Below are 22,631 nucleotides of genomic sequence, written 5' to 3' on the forward strand. Positions count from 1 at the left end.
AAATAATTTTGTGATCTTAGTGGAAAAAGCAGGTTATAATGCAATACATACAGCATGAATTTCTTTTATATTTTATGTGTGTACACAGAATATATCATATTCTACATGTATTATATATTGTTTGTGTAGTATACTATTAACATTATATACTATTAATGTGTATATGTGTAATATACTATTGTTTTTTATGTAGTATACTACATGTATCTGCAGAACATTGTCATTTTATAGGTAGTATATTCTATATTTATACTGCATATAGAATATGCAGAATATATTGTATAGTCTAAATGTAGTATAAATATTGCATATACATTACTCTAGATATGTATTGTGTTGGGTGCATTCACGCATAAGAAAAAAAGCCTGGAAGGATATAAATTAAAATGTTAACAATGGTGGTCTCTCTAGGCATTAAGAATATAACTGAATATAACTGATATCCTTCTTTTTTTGGGGGGAGATGGAGTCTCACTCTGTCTCCTCGGTTGGAGTGCAGTGGTGTGATCTTGGCTCACTGCAACCTCTGGTTCCCAGGTTCAAGCGATTCTTCTGCCTCAGCCTCCTGAGTAGCTGGGAATTACAGGCACCCGCCACCACCCTCAGCTAATTTTTTTTTTTTTTTTTTTGTATTTTTAGTAGAGATGAGGTTTTACTATATTGGCCAGGCTGGTCTCGAACTCCTGACCTCGTGATCCGCCCACCTCTGCCTTCCAAAGTGCTGGGATTACAGGCGTGAGCCACCGTGCCCAGCCTTTCTTTTTTCTTTTTAAAAAATCATTATTTTGTTAGTTTTCTGATTTTGAAAACTCTGGCTGTAGAGGCAGAAGACCTGGGTTGTGCCCCAGCGGTGACACTGATACAATGCCATCTCCTGGCCTAACTCCAAAGCCAGATCTGGAGTCATGAATATCACCTGTGTCAACTTCCTGATCTACATACAACATGTAAGAGAAATCAGGCCACCTGTAAGGTTGCACCCAGCTTCCATTTTATAGTTCTACAGTGTATCCTGAACCACAGTTGAGAGAGAAAGACAGGGAAAAAGAAGGTACAAACTCAGCAGAACTTCATCCAGTGTAACCTGTTCCCTCTGTTCAACTAGCCTCAGAGCCGTAAATATCACTGAATAGGCGTTCACTATGTGCCAGGCACTACTACATTACACACTAAATGCAAAGGGATTGCACAGAGTAATAACCTGCATTTCTGCCCCACTGTAACTGCAGGATTGTCCCTAGAGGATGGTGGTATTTCTGGCCATACCCAAGAAAGGTGCTGCAGGTGCTCAAGTACAAGTGCAGGTCTAGGCATCAGCTACCACCCCATCTGCTGGTGGCGCTAATACTTCTCTGGGATACCTCCCCTCCGGTCTCCTCCACCGCTACAGGGCCAGCACTGCTCTTAAGCCTTGAAGTGTCACATCTGCACGGCAGTTGCCAGCAAAAGGGAGAAAAATCTTTAACCGTTCAGGTGACCCTAGCTGCTGTATGGATAAACACTTACATCTCACTTGGCTGAAGGCAATAAAAGTGTATCTAGTGCTCACAGCACCGCCCAGCAGGAAGTCAGCCCCACACAGTCATTCATATAAACCCAGTCTCCTTCTATCTTGTGGCTTCCATCCTTCTCCAGGACCCCAGAATCCTCTCCCTTCTGCTGGCAAATGGAGGAAGAGCTAGAATTGCACAAGGGAGGTTCCTTATACAAGGCCGGGCGACAGCATCTGCTCACATCCCATTGGCCAAGACTCAGTCACATGGCCACATCTAACTGCAAGGGAGGCTGGGAAGTGTAGTCCAGTATGTGTAGCCAGGGAGGAGAGGAGGCCATGTTGCTTTGGGGAACATCATCAGGTTCTGTCCCCTCCTCTCTCCCCACTTACTGGGTGACCCTCTTGGAGGCCTCTCAGCAGTGCAGCCTCACACCCCAATGCCATGCAGAGTTTCTCATGAAGCAGCTCTTTCTCATCCTTTTTATTTTTCCCTGGAACCCAGAGACACAGCCCTGTTGTAGGCATGGGGGTGGGGGGTGTTATCAGCCAAGGACACAACAGCTCACTGGGAACACAGTGGCTTCTAAAACCACCTGCTGAGAAGAACCAAATAAAATATCCCCCTCAGTCTCCCATAGTCCAAACACTTTGAAATTCTAGAGGTTGCCAAGGACTGCAGGTCGCCAGAAACAGTGACTTCATTTGGGCCTTTCTCATTTAGCTTTTCTGAGGTGTTGGACGGCAGCGACACCTTCTCAAGGTCGCTGTCCAGGCCGCATGACCTGGTGCTCCCCAGGCTTCCCTCCTACTTCCGACTTTACCTCCTCTGCCCCCTGTGAGGGCTCCTTTCCTTACTCCTAATGGTGTTGTTTCCCAGGCAGCCACTTCCACCCTCTGCTTCTTTCTTCTCATCTCCACCCTCTACCTCCCTGGGACTCTCATCTGCACCCTACCTCAGATGCCCCTTTCACCACAGTTGCAGACCTGTCTCTTAGGTCTGGACATTGCCAACTGCCTGCTGGTCACATGCACCTGCGTGTTTCCATTTATCTTGTCCAAAGCTGGGCTCACCGTCATCTTCCTGGAATCTCTCATCCTCCCTCTTAGTGAATAAGTCCACCATCCACCTCGTCACCCAGGGACAATCCCAGAAGGTCCCTAGAGTCCAGCTCTGTCTGGCCCCACAGCAAGGTGGCAACAAGCCATGCCACATCCAGTTCCCAGGTTTGTCTGGGCGTTATTTCTTCAGTAGCTCAACCTCCACCCTGTCCCCCACCATCTCTTACCTGGACCACTCAAGAGACATTTCTCCTGGTCTCCTTTCCTCCAATTATACCCCTCTAGCCTCCTCTCCCCAAAGAAGCCAACATGCTCATCCTAAAAACACAAATTTCGCCATGTCACTCCTTCCAAACATGCAAGATGTGGGGTCCTCAAGAGATAGGCCAAACTGCCTAGTCTGTCAGGAAATACATGTCACACCTGGACAAGCCCTCCACTCTAACTCACCCCAACTGCTCCTCCCCTTCTCCTAACTGCACCCTCCACCACACCCTGTCCCAGCCCCACCAAGCCCAAGACCTTCTTAGTCCTGAGCCCCCTACCTGCATTCACACCTCTGGGTCAGTGCAGGTGAAATTCTCTTTTTACCTGGAAAAAGTCTATCCATCTTCCCCAAGAACACTCCTTTTCCCCTTCCCCTGCCTCCTGAGGAAACAAGGGCAAAGTGCCCCCACCTCTTGGCCCCCAATACTTTTTCTCCCTCGAAGCCATTCTCCCTTGTTCCACTCATTTATTTCCGGTCTAACACTCCTACTGGATGGTGAGCTTTGGGGGACCTAGCACGGGGGCTGACACTTGTAAAGGTACACAAGTTCTATAAAAGAACACTAGGTCCTCCTCCCTGCCCCTCCTCAGGCCAGGGCACCGCGGAGAGGCACACATACTGGGAGGCGCTGGGAGGCCCACGTTCCCACCCTGACACTCTCCCCAGAAAGGCTGCAGGGACCTGGCCAGCACCCCTCTCTGCTTCTCTGCCAAAGCTGACTTGCCCCCAGCCTTGAAGGCACAAAGCCAGCAAGAGCCCTCTCTGAGGCAGCAGGCCCTGCACGCTGATGAGGGGCCAAGGGGGCAGGAGAGGCAGATGGCCTATACAGCGTCCTCCTCCTCCTGGGAGATGAGAAGGGGCCAGTGGCAAACAAGACATCCTTCCCCTCACCTGCTGATCCGTGCTGTCCCTCAGAACTGCTCATCAGCATTCGTAACGATCCCTGTGCCACCAGATTCTGGGAATGTCTCCCCAGGGTGAGGTGGCAGCCTAGACTCAAAGCCAGTCCCACCACCACCTACAGTGGGATTCTCAGACTGCCTTCCCAGCGCAAGGGAGTCCAGAGCCTGTACCCAGCCAGGGAGATGGGGGTGTCCCCTTCCTAACCTCAGGGCGGGAGGCTTAGGGACCCACCAAGGTGAACTCACCAGAGCCATGCAGGTGCATAGTATTGCCCCTACACACACACACACACACACGTATCCAGTACAGATACATAACCCCATAGGTATAGACAGCATGTACTGAGGCAGATACATTTATGGGAAGAAATGCCATCTGGCCACTTGCCTGGGGCCAAAGCCATTGCTTCCAGTTCACTTTCCTCCTCATGCTTCATTCAATCAAGAAGTACTACAGATTGGGCCCTTGCTGCATTCCTGGCACAGAGCTAGATCCATAAAGTACAGGCCCAGGGCAGGACAGCAAGATCCAAAGCAGGAAGAAAAATTGTGGGGAGAGGAAGCAGGAAACAGTCTGGGTACCCTGGCGACATTTGCCTGAGAAGGGAGGAGTCTGGTAAGGGGAGAGAAGGTGATAGGGGATTCTGGGAGCTATAGCAGAGCCAGGAGGCCCCCTTCCCCTGACTGCCTTGCTGCTCAAAGGCCCAGGGTGTGCAGGGCAGCCTGTGTCCAGCCTTTGAGCCAGGTGAGTCAGCTTGACTTCTGAATATTCACCACTGCAGCAGTTCCACCATTCCCCACAGCCCACTCTGCACACAGCAGCCAGAATGGTCTTTCAAAATCTGATCTTATCACTCCCTGCTCAGCAGTGTCCTATCATGCTCCGGACAAAGTCTGAAGTCCTTACTGTGAGCTACAAGTTCCTAAGTGATCTGGCTTCTGCCCACATCTTAGCACTCCTGACACTAACATACGTACCTGTGCATTTATGTTGGTCTCCCCACTAGAATGCCAGCTCCCTGGGGCAAGAACATTGCAGTCCTCACTGCTATGTCCACAGTATGTAGAGCAGCACCTGCCACATAGTAGACGCAGGATACGCATTTACTGACCTAACACCTATTACAAGTCAAGTCCTGGCAAGCACTGGGAATGGAGCATACGTGCTCATGATCCACACTTGTCTCACTTAGCTTGAGGGTTCTTACCCAGAGATCATGAGGGGGTTTATGGAGGGGTTTCAGAGAGTCCTTGAACCCAGAAATTAGATGCAAAATGAGTTTATAAACACTTCTGGGGAGAGAATCCATGCCTGTTATCAAATACCCATAGGGTTAAGAGTCCAAGGAACTAGAGGGAAAAAGAGGGGACTGTCAGTGACACTGTATGGGGTCTGTCCCCAGGGGGAGGGCCAAGCAGTAGCTCACACAGGCACAAACCTCACCAGATGCCAGGGAAGCAGGTGTGCAAGGAACCCCGGCAAGCGTGCACACAGGAATGCACCTTTGCCATCCCGGAAGGCTTCCCCAGGGAGGTGATCAGAGCAGGACTCTGAGAATGAGACAACAGGCTTTCTGTGCAGACACTCTTCCTTCCTGGCCCCAGGGAAAAGGAAGTGAAAAGGATGAGGGGGTCTGGGGCAGGGTGGGGGGATGTCAGTGGAGGCTGATAGAAAAAAATGGGAGTGGGATAGGTGGCCTATTTTGTAGCCTGGCCTAGGCAAACATTTTCAAGGCTAGCAGCAGAGCCACATGGTGAGGAGCAGAGACTTTGGGGTCCTGCAGACTTGGAGATATTTAAAGCCATGGGACTGGATGAAATTGTCTAGGAGGAGAGAGAAGAGAACAAGTACAAGGACTGAGCCCTCAGAATTTGAAGAGACGAGCAATAATCAGCAGAGGAGATAAGAAGGGGAGTCCAAAGTCCAGGAGAGCTTCCCGGGGCCTGAAATCACTCTTGGCAGCTCAGACAATAATCACAAAATTATGGAAGCTGAAAAGCTAAGGGACAAGACAAGTGATAAATGACTTTGTGGACCTAAGAATGCTGAATCCACAGCTAGCAACAGGAAAAGCTGAGAATTAGCCCAATTTAGACTGTAAAAATCCACAAAAGCCTCAGGAACTGACAGCTCCAGACACCTCTGGAATGAGGGTTGGGGAGGGCGTGGCTAAAATAAAAAGGACTGGAGGAAAACCTTTTTGAGAAGCACCTAGCAATGAGGCCATTCACTTAAACCTCTCAGACTTTGTTTCTTGAACTACAAATCTATAAAATGGGGATGACTGCCCATCTCACAGGGTTATTTTGAAACAGAAATAAATCAAATGGAAAAAGATCTCCACACTCACTGCCGTAACTTCCTCTCCTGTCATTTTTGCTAGAACTCATTCTGACCAGGCTTTCATCCCCAGAGCTCCAGGAGACATCACTCGTTGAGATCACCAATGACCTCTGTGCTGCCAGGCCCAATGGTTACTTCTCCATCCCCATCTTATTCATCAGACTGTTGGGCACAGGCGATCACTCCCTCTTTCCCAAAACCTCTGCATGACTTGCTTCAGGGACACTACTCTGTCCCGTCTGTCCCTCTCCTTCACTGGCCTCTCCTTCTCAGTCTCCTTCGCTGATTCTTCCCTCCCCCATTCCATGCTGCTGGGCAACTGCCCCCCACCCAACCCATGGCTGAACACTCGAAGTTTATTCTCTAGAAAAGGACTCTACAGGCCAAACAGCACAAATGAGGGGGCGAGCACCAGACCATAAACAATGGAAACCAGTTAGCGTGTAACACTAAATATGGGAGCCAGAGACTTCAGCCCTGATCATCTACTTGGTTCCAGAATGCTGGCAATCAGACCTTTATCCTTTAGGCAGGAGTTTGGTAAAGTACCATCTGGGAAATACAGCCAGCCCAAGAAGAGGGACCCAAAACACCGACATTGTTCTCCAACCAACAGCCCATTGAAGGTGGCAAGCACCCCTTAAGTTCAGAGCTTATAATCAGCTCTTCAGCCTGCTGAGTAACTTGTGAGCTGACAGCCAAGGATTATCAGATACTTGAGGGAAGAAAGCTTCTAATACGAAAGATAGAGGCCAAAGCAAATAAACAGAAAAAAAAAAAATAACTTGGAGGAGAAAACTAGGCAGAGGAAAGAAAACTTAGAAGTTAAAATCAATGTCCTCAGAGAGATAAGAGAAGATACTGCATCCACAAAATAAGAATGGAATGCTATAAGAAAAGAACACTGAAAGAACAGAAAAGAGCTCTTGGAAATTTCTGATAGCAAAAACAAAAAATGCAAAAGACAGAAGATAAATTTGGGGAAATACCCTTAAAAATAGAGCAAAAAGGTGGAAAATAAGATTAAAAAGTAGCCAGTATATTTTTATGGCAGCCAAAAGTGTGCCACAGGTGCAGTAGCATGTGCCTGTAGTGTGAGCTGCTTGGTAGGCTGAGGCAGGAGGATCACTTGAGCCCAGGAGTTCAAGGCTGCAGTGCACTATGATCGCTCCTGTGAATAGCCACTGCACTTTAACCTGGACAACATGAGAGACCCCACCTCTTAAAAAAAAAAGTAAAAAACTTAGAACACTAGTTCAGGAAATTCAACATCAATAACAAAAGAAAAAGAAAAAATAGAGAAAAATAAATCGATGAAATAACTCATGAGATTTCCCAAAAACAAAACAGCATGAATTTCCAAGCTGAAAGGGCATCATGTGTTAAGCACAGTTGATGAAAATAAATGAACACTAAGACACATCATTGTGAAATTTCAAGGTTAAAGATAAAATTCAAATAGAAAAAAAAAGAGTCAAAGAATCAAGAATCAGAAGGGTTTTAAACTTTTCAACAGTCATACTAAAGAAGGCAAAGGAGTGATATGTTTAACATTCTGAAGAAAAACAATTTACAAATTAGAATTCTGTATCAGTCAGGATGGGCTTGGTTATGCTACAGTAACAGACAAATCCAAAATCTCAGACATTACACATGCATCTCAGTTCAGCAGGGACCCAGGCTGTTGGAGTTTTCACCTATTTCCACAGTAGAAAAGGAAACATGACAAATGGCTCTCTTAAAAATTCTGTCAAGGTGATATCACCAAATTGGTAAAGTCAATGCAACCTGGCTTTATTCTCCCCTACGAAAAATATATAAAATAAAATCCAGCATGAAGATTATCACCAGCATTATCCCAGAATTCAATTCTGAGACAGACAATCCCCGGAACGACAGAGAAGTGAAACACTCTGAGTAGATGGCAAGAGAAACAGACTTCTCTATCCACAATGCCCCTCCTTCAATCTGCCAGGCACCACGCATGGGTCGTTTCTTCCAGACTCACATTTTCTACACTAGAAAAAGTGAAAGCAAGGCAGACAGCCAGCTTCCTCACTTCCTTGGGTTCCCTTGCACAAAAACTGTTCCTGCCTCAGCCACCAGAAGCACCACAAGTGCCCACAGGGAGAGAAAACCCTGAGGGTACCTAGAGACAAAGAGGGCAGGCAGGACTAGAAACCCCAGCCCACAAAACTCTGCTTTTTATCTCAGCCAAAGGAGATGCCAAATCAGAGTAGCTGTTTAATAGCATCATGCTATAGAAGGCACGCTCCATGGGCCTACTGGGCATATACTCCTTGCCAGCCTTCCCACAAAGCCAGAATATTCCCCATTCAGGAGAAGCAGTGCTCTGAACATTTGAATGGGCAGTGCTCTGAACTTTTGTGAGAGCTAAGGCAAACCTGAGCTTAAGGCACTACCTAGTGCCAAAAAGAGGCAACAATATAGGATTAAGGAGACTTGCAGGCATCTACAAAGAACCTTTAAGCAAATATACACTAGAAAGACCAGAACATGCGAGACAGTGAAGACTAGAATAAGTAATCTTTCAATGAAAATCCATAAATGTACATACACAAGAAACAACAGCAAACAGGGAATCATGACCTCCCCAGATGGACAAAGCAAAGAGCCAGTGATCAACCCTAACAAGATGGTGATATATGAACTCTCGGATAAAGAATTCAAAATAGCAATTCTAAGGAAACTCAGTGAATTCCAAGGTAATACAGAAAAATCAATTCAGAAAATTATCAGAAATTTCACAAAAAGATTGAAATAATTTTTTTTTAATCAAACAAAAATCCTGGAACTGAGAAATACATTTACTGAACTGAAAAATACAGTAGAGACTCTCAACAGCGGAATGAAGATCAAGCAGAAGAATCAGTCAGCTCGAAGACAGTTTACTGGAAAATACACAAACAAAATGAAAAGGAATTTAAAATGCCTACAAGATACAGAAAATAATTGCCAAAAAGCAAATGTAAGTCATTGTCATTCAGGAGGGAGTTGAGAAACAGCAAGGGTAAGAAGTTTATTCAAAGAAACAATAAGAAAATTTTCCAAACCTAAAGAAAGATGTAAATACCCAGGCTCAGGGACCACCAAACAGATTCAACTCAAATAAGATACCCCAAGGCATATAATAATCAAACTCTCAAAAGTCAAAGACAGAGGATCCTGAAAACAGCAAGAGAAAAGCAGCAAATAATACATAAAAGAGCTCCAATTTTTCTAGCAACATACTTCTCACCAGAAACAGAGGCCAGGAGGGAGGAGGACAACATGTTTAAAGTTTTTAAAGAAAACTGCTGAGGACATGGTACCTGGCAAAGCTTTCCTTCAAACATAAAGGAAAGAAAGTCTTTCCCAGACAGACAAATGCTGAGGGAATTCATCACTAGATTCGTCATACAAGAAATGCTAAAGAGAGTTCTTCAATCTGAAAGAAAAGGATGCAAAAAGCAAGCATTTGAAGTTATAAAACTCACTAGTAAAAGTGAACAAATTCAGAATAACACTGTAATTGTGGTGTGTAATCCACTCATATCTCTAGTATGAAGACTAAAAGACAAAACTATCAGAAATAATAACTACAGTAACCTGTTAAGAGGCAGGCAAAATAGAAAGATGTAAATTGAGACAACAAAAGTCAAAATGTAGCAAGGGTAGAGTTAAAGTGTAGAGTTTTGTTAAGTTTTTCCTTTGTTTCTTTTCTTATTTTTGTGATCAAATTTAAGTTGCTGTCTGTTTAAAATAACTTGTAAGCCTCCTAGTAACCACAAAGCAAAAATCTATAAACACACTACAAACAAAAAGCAATGAATTAAAACATACTACCAGAGGAGATCCGTTCCAAGATGGCCAAATAGGAACAGCTCCGGTCTGCAGCTCCCAGCGTGACTGATGCAGAAGACGGGTGATTTCTGCATTTCCAGCTGAGATGCCTGGTTCATCTCATTGGGACTGGCTGGACAGTGGGTGCAGCCCATGGAGGGTAAGCCAAAGCAGGGCAGGGTATCGCCTCACCCAGGAAGTGCAACGGGTCAGGGCATTTCCCTGTCCTAGCCAAGGGAAGCCGTGACAGACTGTACCTGGAAAACTGGGACACTCCCGCCCTAATACTGACTTTTCCAACAGTCTTAGCAAATGGCACACCAGGAGATTATACCCCATGCCTGTCTCAGCGGGTCTCATGCCCATGGAGCCTTGGTCACTGCTAGTGCAGCAGTCCAAGATCAAACTGCGAGGTGGCAGCCTGACTGGGAAAGGGGTGTCTGCCATTGCTGAGGCTTGCGTAGCTAAACAAAGCAGCTGGGAAGCTCAAATTGGGTGAAGCCCACTGCAGCTCAGTGAGGCCTGCCTGCCTCTGTAGACTCCACCTCTGGGGGCAGGGCATAGCTGAACAAAAGGCAGCAGAAACTTCTGAAGTCTTAAACGTCCCTGTCTGACAGCTCTGAAGAGAGCAGTGGTTCTCCTAGCACGGAGTATCATCTCATTCCAGAGAGGATGGTTATTATCAAAAAGGTAGGAAATAAGAATGCTGGCAAAGATTGGAGAAAGGGGAACACGTATACTGTTGGTGGGAATGTCACTTAGTACAACCATTATGGAAAACAATATGGAGGTTTCTCAAAAAACTAAAAATAGAACTACCACAAGATCCAGCAGTTCCACTGCTGGGTATACAACCAAAAGAAAGAAAATAAGTATATCAAAGAAACATCTGCACTCCCATGTTCTCACAGCACTATTCACAACAGTGAAGATATGGAATCAACCTAAGGATCCATCAGTAGATGAATGGATAAAGATGTGGTATATATACACAATGGAATATTAGACTTAAAAAATGAAACCCTGTCATTTGCAGCAACATGGATAGAAGTGGAAGACATTATGTTAAGTGAAATAGCCAGTCACAGAAAGACAAATACATGTTCTCACTCATAAGGGTAAGCAAAAGTGGATCTCATGGAGGTAAAGAGTTGATGGTGGTTACCAGAGGCTAGGAAGGGGAGGAGAGAGGGAGAATTGAAGACAGGTTGATTTTTGGCTTAAAAAATATACAGCTAGATAGAAGGAATAAGATCTAGTGTTCAATAGTACAATAAAGTGACTATCATTAACAATAATGTATGGTTCAAAATAATTGAAGAATTTGAATGTTCCCAAATAAAAAATATTTGAGGTGAAGAATATCCCAATTACCCTGATTTGATCATTACACGTTATATTCATATATCAAAATATCACAGGTACCCCCAAAATAAGTACTACTATGTAACCATTTTTTAAAATTCTGACAGGAAGTGGCACACATCATTTCTGCTCACATTCCTTGGCTATAGTCAGTTATACAGACTTAGGTAACTTCAAGGAATCAGAGAAGAGTAACTCCACCATGTACCCAGACAGAGAATTAGATATAGATAGATAGATGATTGATGAGTGAGTGAGTAAGTGAGAGAGAGAGACGGGGGGGTGGGGAGAGAGAGAGAGAGAGAAAGAGAGAGAGAGAGAATGAAGATGAATGAATGATGAGAATGAATGAATTACCATTCCATCCTCTGGCCACCAAATATTTGGCTCACTCACCTTACCAAGCAACATGCACTCACCCTCTCCCCTAGGAAAACAACCCAAAAGTTCCATCTAGTCATAGCAACAAACGCAAAGTCCAGGACCCCTGACTAATGTGTCATGATGTATACACTAGATCCAGATGTGACTCCCCTCTTTTCTCAAACCCAATATTTGGCTCTCCCAAATATTTCAAGGCCTCCAGATTTTGGAAACTTTCTATTCACTTTTATTTCTGCTTGCATATTGGCCAATTCTTTTCTGAGCACATTCTTTATTACTATAATACTTTGCCAAGCACAGTCAATAATAACTAAACATTTGCTAACATACTGTTTTCCCATATCTTCATCTTCAGTTACAATTTTCTCAGAATGTGATCTGACGTCCACACAATTGTAATAAATATTTCCCACTGCATAATATAAATTTCCATCTTCTAAGCACCAATAAAATTTTCCTGCAGTTCACTGCACAGCCCCTAGGACAGATCTATTTTTTTTTTTTTTGAGACGGAGTCTCGCTCTGTTACCCAGGCTGGACTGCAGTGGCCGGATCTCAGCTCACTGCAACCTCCGCCTCCCGGGTTCACGCCATTCTCCTGCCTCAGCCTCCTGAGTAGCTGGGACTACAGGCGCTCGCCACCTCGCCCGGCTAGATTTTTGTATTTTTTAGTAGAGACGGGGTTTCACCGTGTTAGCCAGGATGGTCTCGATCTCCTGACCTCGTGATCCACCCGTCTCGGCCTCCCAAAGTGCTGGGATTACAGGCTTGAGCCACCGCGCCCGGCCAGGACAGATCTATTTTAAGCTTTCTGTTTCATCAGTACTGTATTCCATTTCTAGGAGTCTATCTTTTTCTCTCTCTTTTTTCTTTTTTTTTTTTTTTTTTTGAGACAGGGCCTCCATCTGTCCTTCAGGTTGGAGTGCAGTGGCACAATCTCGGCTCACTGCAACTTCCTCCTCCCAGGCTCAAGTGATCCACCTTGGCCTCCCAAAGTGCTGGGATTACAGGTGTGAGCCACTATGTCCAGCCTGGAAGTCTATCTTAATATCTGTCAGGATGAATTAGATTATGTTGTGACAACAAATAACCCCTAAGTCTTAATGTCTTAAAATAATGAAAGTTTCTTGCTCAGCTACTTGGTTGGGAGAAAAATGTCCTGTTATTCTCGCTCAGGAACCCAGGCTGACAGAGCCTCCAGCATCTCAAGTGTGTTAGTAGTGGAGAGAAAACATGGTGAATTACACATCATCTCTTAAAGTCAAGTAATACCTTCCACTTTTACTCACATTTTGTCTAAAGCAAATCACATCACGACGCCTAACTTCAAGAAACTGAGGGTATATAATCCTGTCATATGTTCAGAAAAGGAAAAACTAGAAATATTGGTGAATAATACTAAATGCTACCATAAATGCTATACCTATACAAACTATCACCTACTATAAAGTAGAATAATTGGATTTTTCAATTTTGCAAGATCTCAAAAGATTTCTCTCTCTTCCATAATTTTCATGACGCTACAGAGCTTGTCTCTTACCAAAACAAAAGAGTAAGCCAAGAAAGGGGAAGGCATAGAGAGAAGCAAAGAGAATCCCCTGGACAAGGGTGAGAAAAGACTCCAGAGTGACAACTGTTCACAACGCAGGAAAGAAAATCAACTCATATTGGAGCACTATGACTCAAGAGATAGGAATATCATCACCATACCTTTGCATTTATACCATTAATCTGATAAGACAGACAAAGACGTGAGATTTGGAAACAAGGAATTCAACCCAGGAGAGAGGTGAAGGAAACCCAAGACTGACAGCAAAGAAAAGACCCAGATGATAGGGGTGCAACAAGCCTTGAGAGTAATTAACACAGGTTGAAAAAAAAAATGGAGGTCTTCAGGAGGGATGGCTCTAATTTTTTTACATAATGCAGCTAACAGATTATCTGAGAAACTGGCCTTGTGGTAAATCATACTGAGAACCTGTTAGGAGATAGGAAGAATTGGAAATGGGTACACATAAAACCAAGCAAATTAAAAATCAGGGCAATTATTAACTTCAGGAGAAATAAAGTATACTATAATGTTCAGTTATTAATATTTACATAAGTATAACAATGTAAATACTGAATATTGGTATATTATAAATGGTAATATAGCTATATAGGGGCTTATAACTATTTATTGATAATAAATAGAAGTCAATGATATCTTGAAATTGTGAATCAAAAGGGATCAATATTTATTTAGAAAAATGTGGCTGGGCACAGTGGCTCACGCCTGTAATCCCAGCACTTTGGGAGTCAAGGTCAGTGGATCATGAGGTCAGGAGTTCAGGACCAGCCTGGCCAACATGGTGAAACTCCATCTCTACTAAAAATACAAAAAGTAGCCTGGTGTGGTGGCTCACACTTGTAGTCCCAGCTACTCAGAAGGCTGAGGCAGGAGAATCTCTTGAACCTGGGAAGCGGAGGTTGCAGTGAGCCAAGACTGTACCATTGCACTCCAGCCTGGGTGACAGAGTGAGAATCCATCTCAAAAACAAAAAACAAAAAAGAAGAAAAATAAAAATGTGTATAAATATTAGGATAAAGAGTTAAAGATATTTCCTCTGAGAAGGAAGACTGGGGAGAGAGGAGTGCTGAGACAGAAAACCACTGTATTTTGTCATAAGCCTTTTGGCATTATTTGATTTCTTAAAACCATTTGCATATAATACCTTCAAGGAAATAAAACAAAAAAATTTCCTAAGTGATTCTGATGCTCAAATTTAGGAACCCCTAGGCCAGTTCACATTCCCATCCATCATTAGAAACTCCTCTGCAACATCCACTGATGAGTAATTGTCCAACTATGACTTGACTATCACCACAATAGAGAATTCACTACGTGAAATTTCACCTCCTATTTCTTTATAGTCCTAATTCTTATATCAGTTATAAACATTGCATAGTAAAAGTACAGAGATACTGTGAGACTGTACTGGCCCATTCTACTTCCAGGGATGAAAGTAACTGGGGTAGTAATAAATGTCTCATAATTCTCCAGTAGTGGGTGGCTATCAACAGGGTGAGTCCTGGCTGGGTGCAGTGGCTCACGCCTGTAATCCCAGAACTCTGGGAGGCTAAGGAAGAGAACTGCATGAGCCCAGGAGCTCAAGTCCAACCTAGACAACATAGGGAGACCCTGTCTCTACAAAAAATTCAAAAATTAGCCAAGTGTGATGATGTATACCTGTAGTCCTAGCTACTCAGGAGGCTGAGGTGGGAGGATCACTTGAGCCCAGGAGATCGAAGTTGCAGTGAGCTGTGATCACAACACTGCACTCCAGCCTGGGTGATAGAATTACATCCTGTTTCAAAGAAAAGAGGGTGAATCTTTTCACTATGCTACAGCCCACTTCCCTGGCAATCACTGTAAAAGACATTTGTCCCTCAGAATGGAGGGAGGGTCCAAGAGCTCTAGAAATCTTACATTTAGGTCTCTTTCTCTGGCTTTAAAGACACAGCCTATGCCATCTTAAAGATTCCCAGAAGCTGAGGTGGCAATACACCTCAGAAAAGAGGAAGACAGAGGAAGGAGCTATATAAATTGTGCCAGGCATTTGAGTCCAGAAAGTAGCTATTTATCTCAAGAGTTGAGACATACTTTAAAGCATTATTTTCCTTACCACATCCCCAGGCAGCCCACTTCATCCCCTAAAGCTCTGTTAGAAGGTCTTTATATGAGGGAGGGAAGGAGGGAGGGAGGGAGGGAAAGAAACAGAAAGAGATAATAATTAAAAGTACTGGTTTTCAGTAGTGCAGATAGATAAAATGAGTGAAATTTTTAAAAAATTCAATCCAAAAGAAGACAGAAAACTGAGAACAAACAACAGATATGGCCAAAATAACAGAGCAAGGAGGTAAATTTAAACCCAACTATGTACATAATTACACTAAACATAAATGATCTAAACTCCCAAATTAAGACAGATTAAACTGGATTAAAAAGCAAGACTCAACACTTGGAAGAAAAAGGCACAGCTAGATTATAAGTAAAATGATGGAAAACACATACCCATGTAAGCATTGTTCAAAAGAAAGTACTGATATATTATTATCAAAGTGTAGTTTGTAGGATGAGGAATATTACCTGGATAAAGAGGGACATTTCATAAAGAGGTAAATTACTCAAGAAAACAATCATAAATGTGTGTGCACCTAATAACGGGATTTCTGATGGTTTGTTTTCATGCTACTGATAAAGACATACCCAAGACTGGGCAATTTACAAAAGAAAGAGGTTTAATTGGACTTACAGTTCCACGTGTCTGGGAAAGCTTCAAAATCATGGCAGAAGGCAAGGAGAAGCAACATCTTACATGGATGGCAGCAAGCAAAAAAAGCTTGTGCAGGAAAACTCCCCCTTATAGTAACCATCAGATCTCATGAGACTTACTATCACAAGAAAAGCATGGGTAAGACCTGCCCTTTTGATTCAATTACCTCCCACCAGGTTCCTCCCACAACATGTGGGTGAATTGAAGACCAGATTTGAGTGGGGACATAGCCAAACCATATCATTAACAAACTAAAAACAAATACAACATATAATCATCTCAATAGATAAAGAAAAATCTTTTGAAAAAATTTAACACCTATGTGTGATATAAAAAAAAATTATCAGCAAACTAGGAATAGAAGAGAACATTCTTAAATCCATAAAGGGCATTTTTAAAACCCTGCAGCTAACATCATACTTAATGGTGAAAGACTGAGTGCTTTTATTTAAATTGGGAACAAAGTAAGGATATCTGCTCTCCTCACTTCTATTTAATATAGTACAGGTAACCTTAGCCAGTGAAATAAGGCAAGAAAAAGGAATAATAGATTTGAAAGAGATGGTAAAACTGTCTTTTTTTCAAGCCTTGGACTACTTAATTTCAAGACTTACTATAAAGCTACAGTAATTATGTCAGTGTATCGGGGTGATGATAGACATATAAATCAATGAAATAGAAGAGTCCAGAAATATACCCAACATATATGGTCAACTGATTTTTGACAAAGGTACCAAGGTAATTCAATGGGAAAGGAAAGCCTTTTTAACAAATTGTGATGGACAATTTGACATTATATACAAAAAGAAAAGGAAAGAAGACAGAACCTCAACAAAGATCTTACACCTTATACAAATTTAACTTGAAATGAATCACAGACCTAAATGTAAGAGCTAAAACTCTAAACTTCTAGAAGAGGAAAAAGAGTTTTACCACCTTCAGTTAGGCAAAGAAGTCTTTGGACATAAATCCAAGTACTAGAGCTCAAGACCACCTTTAAAATTTGACCAAGGTGTGTTTTAGGCAAATAAGAGGAGGAGCTTCATTATACAGCTGAATCCAATTCCTTTCCCATCCTCACTGCTCTTTCCTGGAACACCCTCCTTGTTCCCCAACCAAACCTTTGCCATAACCAACTCCTACTTATCATCCTGTCTCAGCTGCAGTGTCACTTCCTCCAGGAAGCCTTTTCTGACCCCCTAAACTGGGTTAAGTGCCCCTCTTTCAACTTCTGTCACTTCCTGGACTTAGCACCTACCACTCTCTATTGCAGGGGCCTGTATCACTCTCTAGACTGGAAGCCCCACAAAGAACTGGGATGGTGTCTGACCTGTTCTCATTCTTATTCCCAGTGTCTGACAAGTGGTGGATTATATAATATTAAACAATTATATAATCACATCCATCATTTCTTATTACCATTAGGACCAGCCTGAGAGGAAGACAGGGCAGAATTATTATTCTCTTTCAGCTGAAGAATCCAAGGCCCAGAGAGGTACAGTGATTTGCCCAAGGTCACACAGCTGACAAGAACTATCCTACTCCTTGCCAGGTCCTTTTCCTCCTTGTATATTGCACTGCCTCTCAAGCATGGCACCCTAAACTGCCTCCCAGGCATATAAGAGTGCTGGAATGGACACCTGGCTTCTCAATCTCCTGCCTCTCCATTTCCTTGTCTTACTCACTCTGGCTTCCCTGTCCTTAGCAGCAAGGCCTGGCAGTGTAATGGGTGAGAACAGACATAATGGGTTTGAGTTATACTCTTTTTTTTTTTGAGACGGAGTCTCGCTCTGTCGCCCGGGCTGGAGTGCAGTGGCCGGATCTCAGCTCACAGCAAGCTCTGCCTTCCGGGTTCACGCCATTCTCCCGCCTCAGCCTCCCGAGTAACTGGGACTACAGGCGCCTGCCACCTCGCCCGGCTAGTTTTTTGTATTTTTTAGTAGAGACGGGGTTTCACCATGTTAGCCAGGATGGTCTCGATCTCCTGACCTCGTGATCCACCCGTCTCGGCCTCCCAAAGTGCTGGGATTACAGGCTTGAGCCACCGCGCCCGGCCTGAGTTATACTCTTAACCACCCACTAGCTGTGTGACCTTGGGCAAGATACTTAACGTCTCTGGATCGACTGTAAAATGGAGGTAAAGTAGTATATACCTCAGAGGGTTACAGAGTAAAGACTTAGCACAATGTCTGGCACATATGAGCGCTGGTTATCTGCTTTTTACTATTTCTCTAATACGTTCTGTCTTGATGTCTCTTTTCCTCACTGTCTTTCTTTTCCACCCTCTGTTGGTCTGTCTGTTGGCCTATCTCCCAAACCAGCTGTAGTCCCCTTCCACACATTGGGCCATGCCTGGGAGACTCAGACAGTTCTGAGACCTCCATGTGTATCTCATCCTGGATAGAGAAGAGATCTTGTTCCAGGAATGGAGCCACAGTATTAAAAAAAAAAAAAAAAAAAAAAACACACACACCACCACCACCACCCCTACACGCATGTACATCTCCCTCACCTGTGTGGTCCAGGGGCAGTTGGAAGAGAAAGGCTTGGGGAGGTTGTGGGGGTGGAGGGGTTAAGGCTGAGTGGTGGGGACAGCTGTTGGGAGTGTGGGGGGGAGTCTCAGCCCAAGGGTCAGATCACCAGATCACCCAGCAGCAGGTACTTATGAGACCCTCCCATGCCTGATAGAGTAGAAGGCACAGGGCACACACACCCCCACCTCCACCTCTAGGTCTTATAGATGGAGGGTCATTGGGCCCCTGGAGAGGCCGCACTGAGGGGAGGGCATGATGACCTCAGCATCCTGGGCCAGTGGTAAGAACAAGACTGGCCTCAGAAGACCTAGGTTTGGGTGAATGCACAGCCATGTACTGGTCATATGACCCTAGGGAAATCATATCATTGCTCTGAACCTCAGTCTCCTCATCTGCAAAATGTAACAATAGATGCTTGGCTGTGTGGCTGTGAAAATTACATTTAGAAAGAGCAGGTAAGAAAGCACTTCCTAAACTACACAGTGCTCTGTAGTGTCCTTAGGTGTCATTATTGGCACAGGCTGGATGGCACCCACAGTGACCCCTCATCATCCTGCCCCCAGTCACAGAGCGTCTATTATCAATGGTGACACCAGGAAGACAGACACTCTAGTGCAATCTGGCAACATCGTCCAGCTGAGCCCCTCATCAACCTGCTATGTGACCATGGGCCCTTCCACCTCTGGGCCAGTTTCTTCCCTACACCAAGGGAATTCCTGAAATTCCTGTTAGCTTCATGTTGGCAGCTTGAACTTAGCCATGGTAGAGGTATTTACACCTTAGAAATCAGCAAACACTACAGACCAGGGTACCGCTGTTTAGGCTGACATCCCAAATCTCCTCCTCCCAGTGGCTGGCCAGAGCAGAGCAGCTGGTCCAAGCAGATTGCCTCACGTGCTCAGCATCCGGCTGCTTTCCAGGGACTCTCCCCTGATAAATATGGATGCACACCTGGCCAGCAGCAGGCCTGAACCCCCTGCCCTCCTCCACACACACACAAAGTGCACACACACACACACACTCAGACACATTCACTCGCACTCTCTCACACACACACTCACACAGCCAATCTACCTGGTGGATCCCTGGGCATGGGCAGGGGCAGGAGGGAGGCAGCCCCTGCTCTTGTCAATTACAGGAACAAGGCTCCATCCACCTGGCCTGCGTATTCCATGAGGCCTTTTCTCTTTGGTGCTCCCGCCCCTCCTCTTCCCCACCCACCACGAGGACGAGAGCTTGCCCAGACTCCAGCAGGCCACCCGTTTTGTAACTGAGGGCACCACCATGCAGACCCCACTCCCTCTCCTCAGGACTGCCCCTCCACTGACTGCCATGCGGTGCAGGAGCGGTGCTCAGGAAGTACCACCCAGGTAGACTGGGAGGTGCCTGGTGCCCCTGCAGCGGGGTCACATGACACTTTGACACCTCCCATCACCCTCCCAATACTTAGAAGGCAAGTCAGTCGGGGAGGCCCAAGTGAGGAGATGGAGTGGTAAGGGAGGGTTTCTCTGGGAGAGAGGGAAGCTGGGCCGACCCCCAGCAGTGTCTTTTGCTGGTTGTTTGCATTGCTCTTTTCTGAGCTAAGCACTCAGGCACTCTCCTGCTCCCTGCAATGGGTTGAAGTGTGTCCTCTAAAATTGCTGCACAGAAGTCCCAACCCCCAGCACCTCAGGAATGTGGTTTCAGATTTCACTGGAGACAGAGCCTTGATTATCTTTACAGAGGTAATCAAATCAAAATCAGGTCATTAAGGCTGGGTGCAGTGGCTCATGCGTGTGATCCCAGCACTTTGGGAGGCCAAGGTAAGTGGATTACTTAAGCCCAGGAGTTCAAGATCAGTCTGGGCAAGAAGGCAAAACCCCATCTCTATTTAAAAAAAAAAAAAAAAAAAAAAAAAAAAAATTAGCCAAGTGTGGTGGCCCATGCCTGTAGTCCCAGCTACTTGGGAGGCCGAGGTGGGAAGTGGAGGCTGCAGTGAGCCATGACTGTGCCACTGCATTCCAGGCAGGGTGACAGAGCGAGATGCTGTCTTCAAAACAAAACAAAAATCCGGTTATTAAAACTCAGGTCATGACTTAAAAAGGTCGTTAGGGTGAGCCCTAATCCAACATGACTGGCGTCCTTATAGAAAGGGGAAATGTGGACACAGAGATATGCTCCGAGGGAAGACCATCCACAGCCAAGCAGAGGGGCCTGGACCCGATCCTCCCCTCACCACCCAGAGAAGACACTAACTCTGCCTTCATTCCGAAATCTTGGATTCTAGCCTCCAGAACGATGAGGCCATGCATTTCTGTCATTCAAGCCACCCCGTGCGGAGGGATCTGTTATAGCAGCTCTCGCAAACGAACCCACCCCCCTCTCTGAAAGGGCAGGTAGGAGAAACCACTTGTGGATATCTCGGCTTCACACCCTTCTGAAGCAGTCGTATTGCTGCAGCTGATCCCCAGGTCACATGACCCTTAGGCGCAACAGGTGCTGTTCATCCCCTTTGATAGATGAGGACACTGAGGCCCGGGGGACAGGGTGCTTACCAAGAGGCTCTCCAGAGTCAACAACTAAGCCAGGACCAGAACCAAGGCCCCCTTACGAATGACCCAGTGGGCCTTCCTACACCAAGCCAAATTTCTCCTCCTGAATGTGTACAGAATTCTGTGAGCCCACAGCAAGGAGACGCTGGGGCATCTCCCGCCACCAGAGGAAAACTTCCAAGCAAAGGTCCTGAACCCTGGATGCTCTGTGAATCACCCAGGCAGCTTCAAATCAGTCCAGCACCTGGGCGCCACCCCAGACCAAGTGAATAAGCACCTCTGGGGGTGGGGCTCAGGCACTGGTCTTTTCTACGGTGCCCAGATGATCCTAATGTGAAGCTGGGGAGGAGAGCCGGGAGCTGGAGGGCTCCCTGGTGCCAGCATCCTATGATGCAGCCGCGGCCTGAGTGCCCCTACTCAGTTGCAGAGGGGCCTGGGGTGCCCAGCAGACAATCACACCTCAGGAAATGTGAGACATAAATGAAGGTGCAAATTGGCAGTCATTCATTTTTATATTAAGACCTAGAAAATGTCAGGGTTGAAGGAAGTTTTTCTAATTTATTCATGGCCGGGGGTAGCAGGGAGTGGGGGGGGGGGTATCTTTAAAATGCTAATGGAAGGGAAAGCAGTGTTTTTCTTTAAATTTGGGCCTTTACTCTTTCATCTTGTATTAGTTTGTTCTCACGCTGCTATAAAGAACTGCCCAAACATGGTGGCTCACGCCTGTAATCCCAGCACTTTGGGAGGCTGAGGCAGGCAGATCACCTGAGGTCAGGAGTTCAAGACCGGCCTGGCCACATGTGAAACCCCATCTCTACTAAAAATACAAAACTTAGGCGTGGTGGCGCATGCCTGTAATCCCAGCTACTCAGGAGGCTGAGGCAGAAGAATCACTTGAACCCGGGAGGCAGAGGTTGCAGTGAGCTGAGATTTCACCACTGCACTCCAGCCTGGACAACAGAGGGAGACTCTGTCTCAAAAAAAAAAAAAAAAAAAAAAAAAAGGAACTGCCCAAGACGGCGCAATTTATAAAGAAAAGAGGTTTAATTGACTCACAGTTCTGCGGGGCCGGGAGGAAACGTACAATCATGGCAGAAGGGAAACCAAACACATCTCTCCTCACACAGCTGGAGGGAGGCGAAGAATGAGGGCCCAGAAAAGCCGCGGAGCCCCTTATAAAACCATCAGATCTCGTGAGAACTAACTCACTATCACGAGAACAGGATGAGGGAAACCGCGCCCATGATTCAATTATCTCCACCTGGTCCCTCCCACGACACACGGGGATTATGGGAACTACAATTCGAGATGAGATTCAGGTGGGGACTCAGACGCAGCCAAACCACATCATATCTTAATCAAATGTGATTGCTTATCAGGAAAAGTAAAAAGCTACACTGGAGCACTTACTATATGGCAGGCGTGTGCTAAATGACCCTTGTGGTTTATGCCTATGAGGTAGGCATTATAACCCACATTTTCCAGTGGGAACAACCAAGGCTTAGAGATGTTATTTGACCTGCCCAAGGTCACCCAGCCACTAGGCAGTGAAGCTGGAATTCCACCCAGGCAGTCTACACTACACCAAAG

The 22,631-nt window shown here is 45.2% G+C and overlaps 1 long non-coding RNA gene across 1 annotated transcript in view; it reads right to left on the bottom strand.

Moving 5' to 3' along the window:
• The window catches only part of LOC105476451 (uncharacterized), a 588,325-nt gene extending 566,146 nt beyond the window's left edge, over positions 1–22,179 (bottom strand). The window contains exon 1 of the long non-coding RNA XR_011611091.1: positions 22,098–22,179. This is a non-coding gene — a long non-coding RNA (uncharacterized lncRNA). The remainder of the gene's footprint in view (positions 1–22,097) is intronic.
• Between the last annotated feature and the right edge of the window lie 452 nt (positions 22,180–22,631).

The sequence above is a fragment of the Macaca nemestrina genome, chromosome 12 (genome assembly GCF_043159975.1).
Source record: "Macaca nemestrina isolate mMacNem1 chromosome 12, mMacNem.hap1, whole genome shotgun sequence".
NCBI classification, from domain to species: Eukaryota; Metazoa; Chordata; class Mammalia; order Primates; family Cercopithecidae; genus Macaca; species Macaca nemestrina.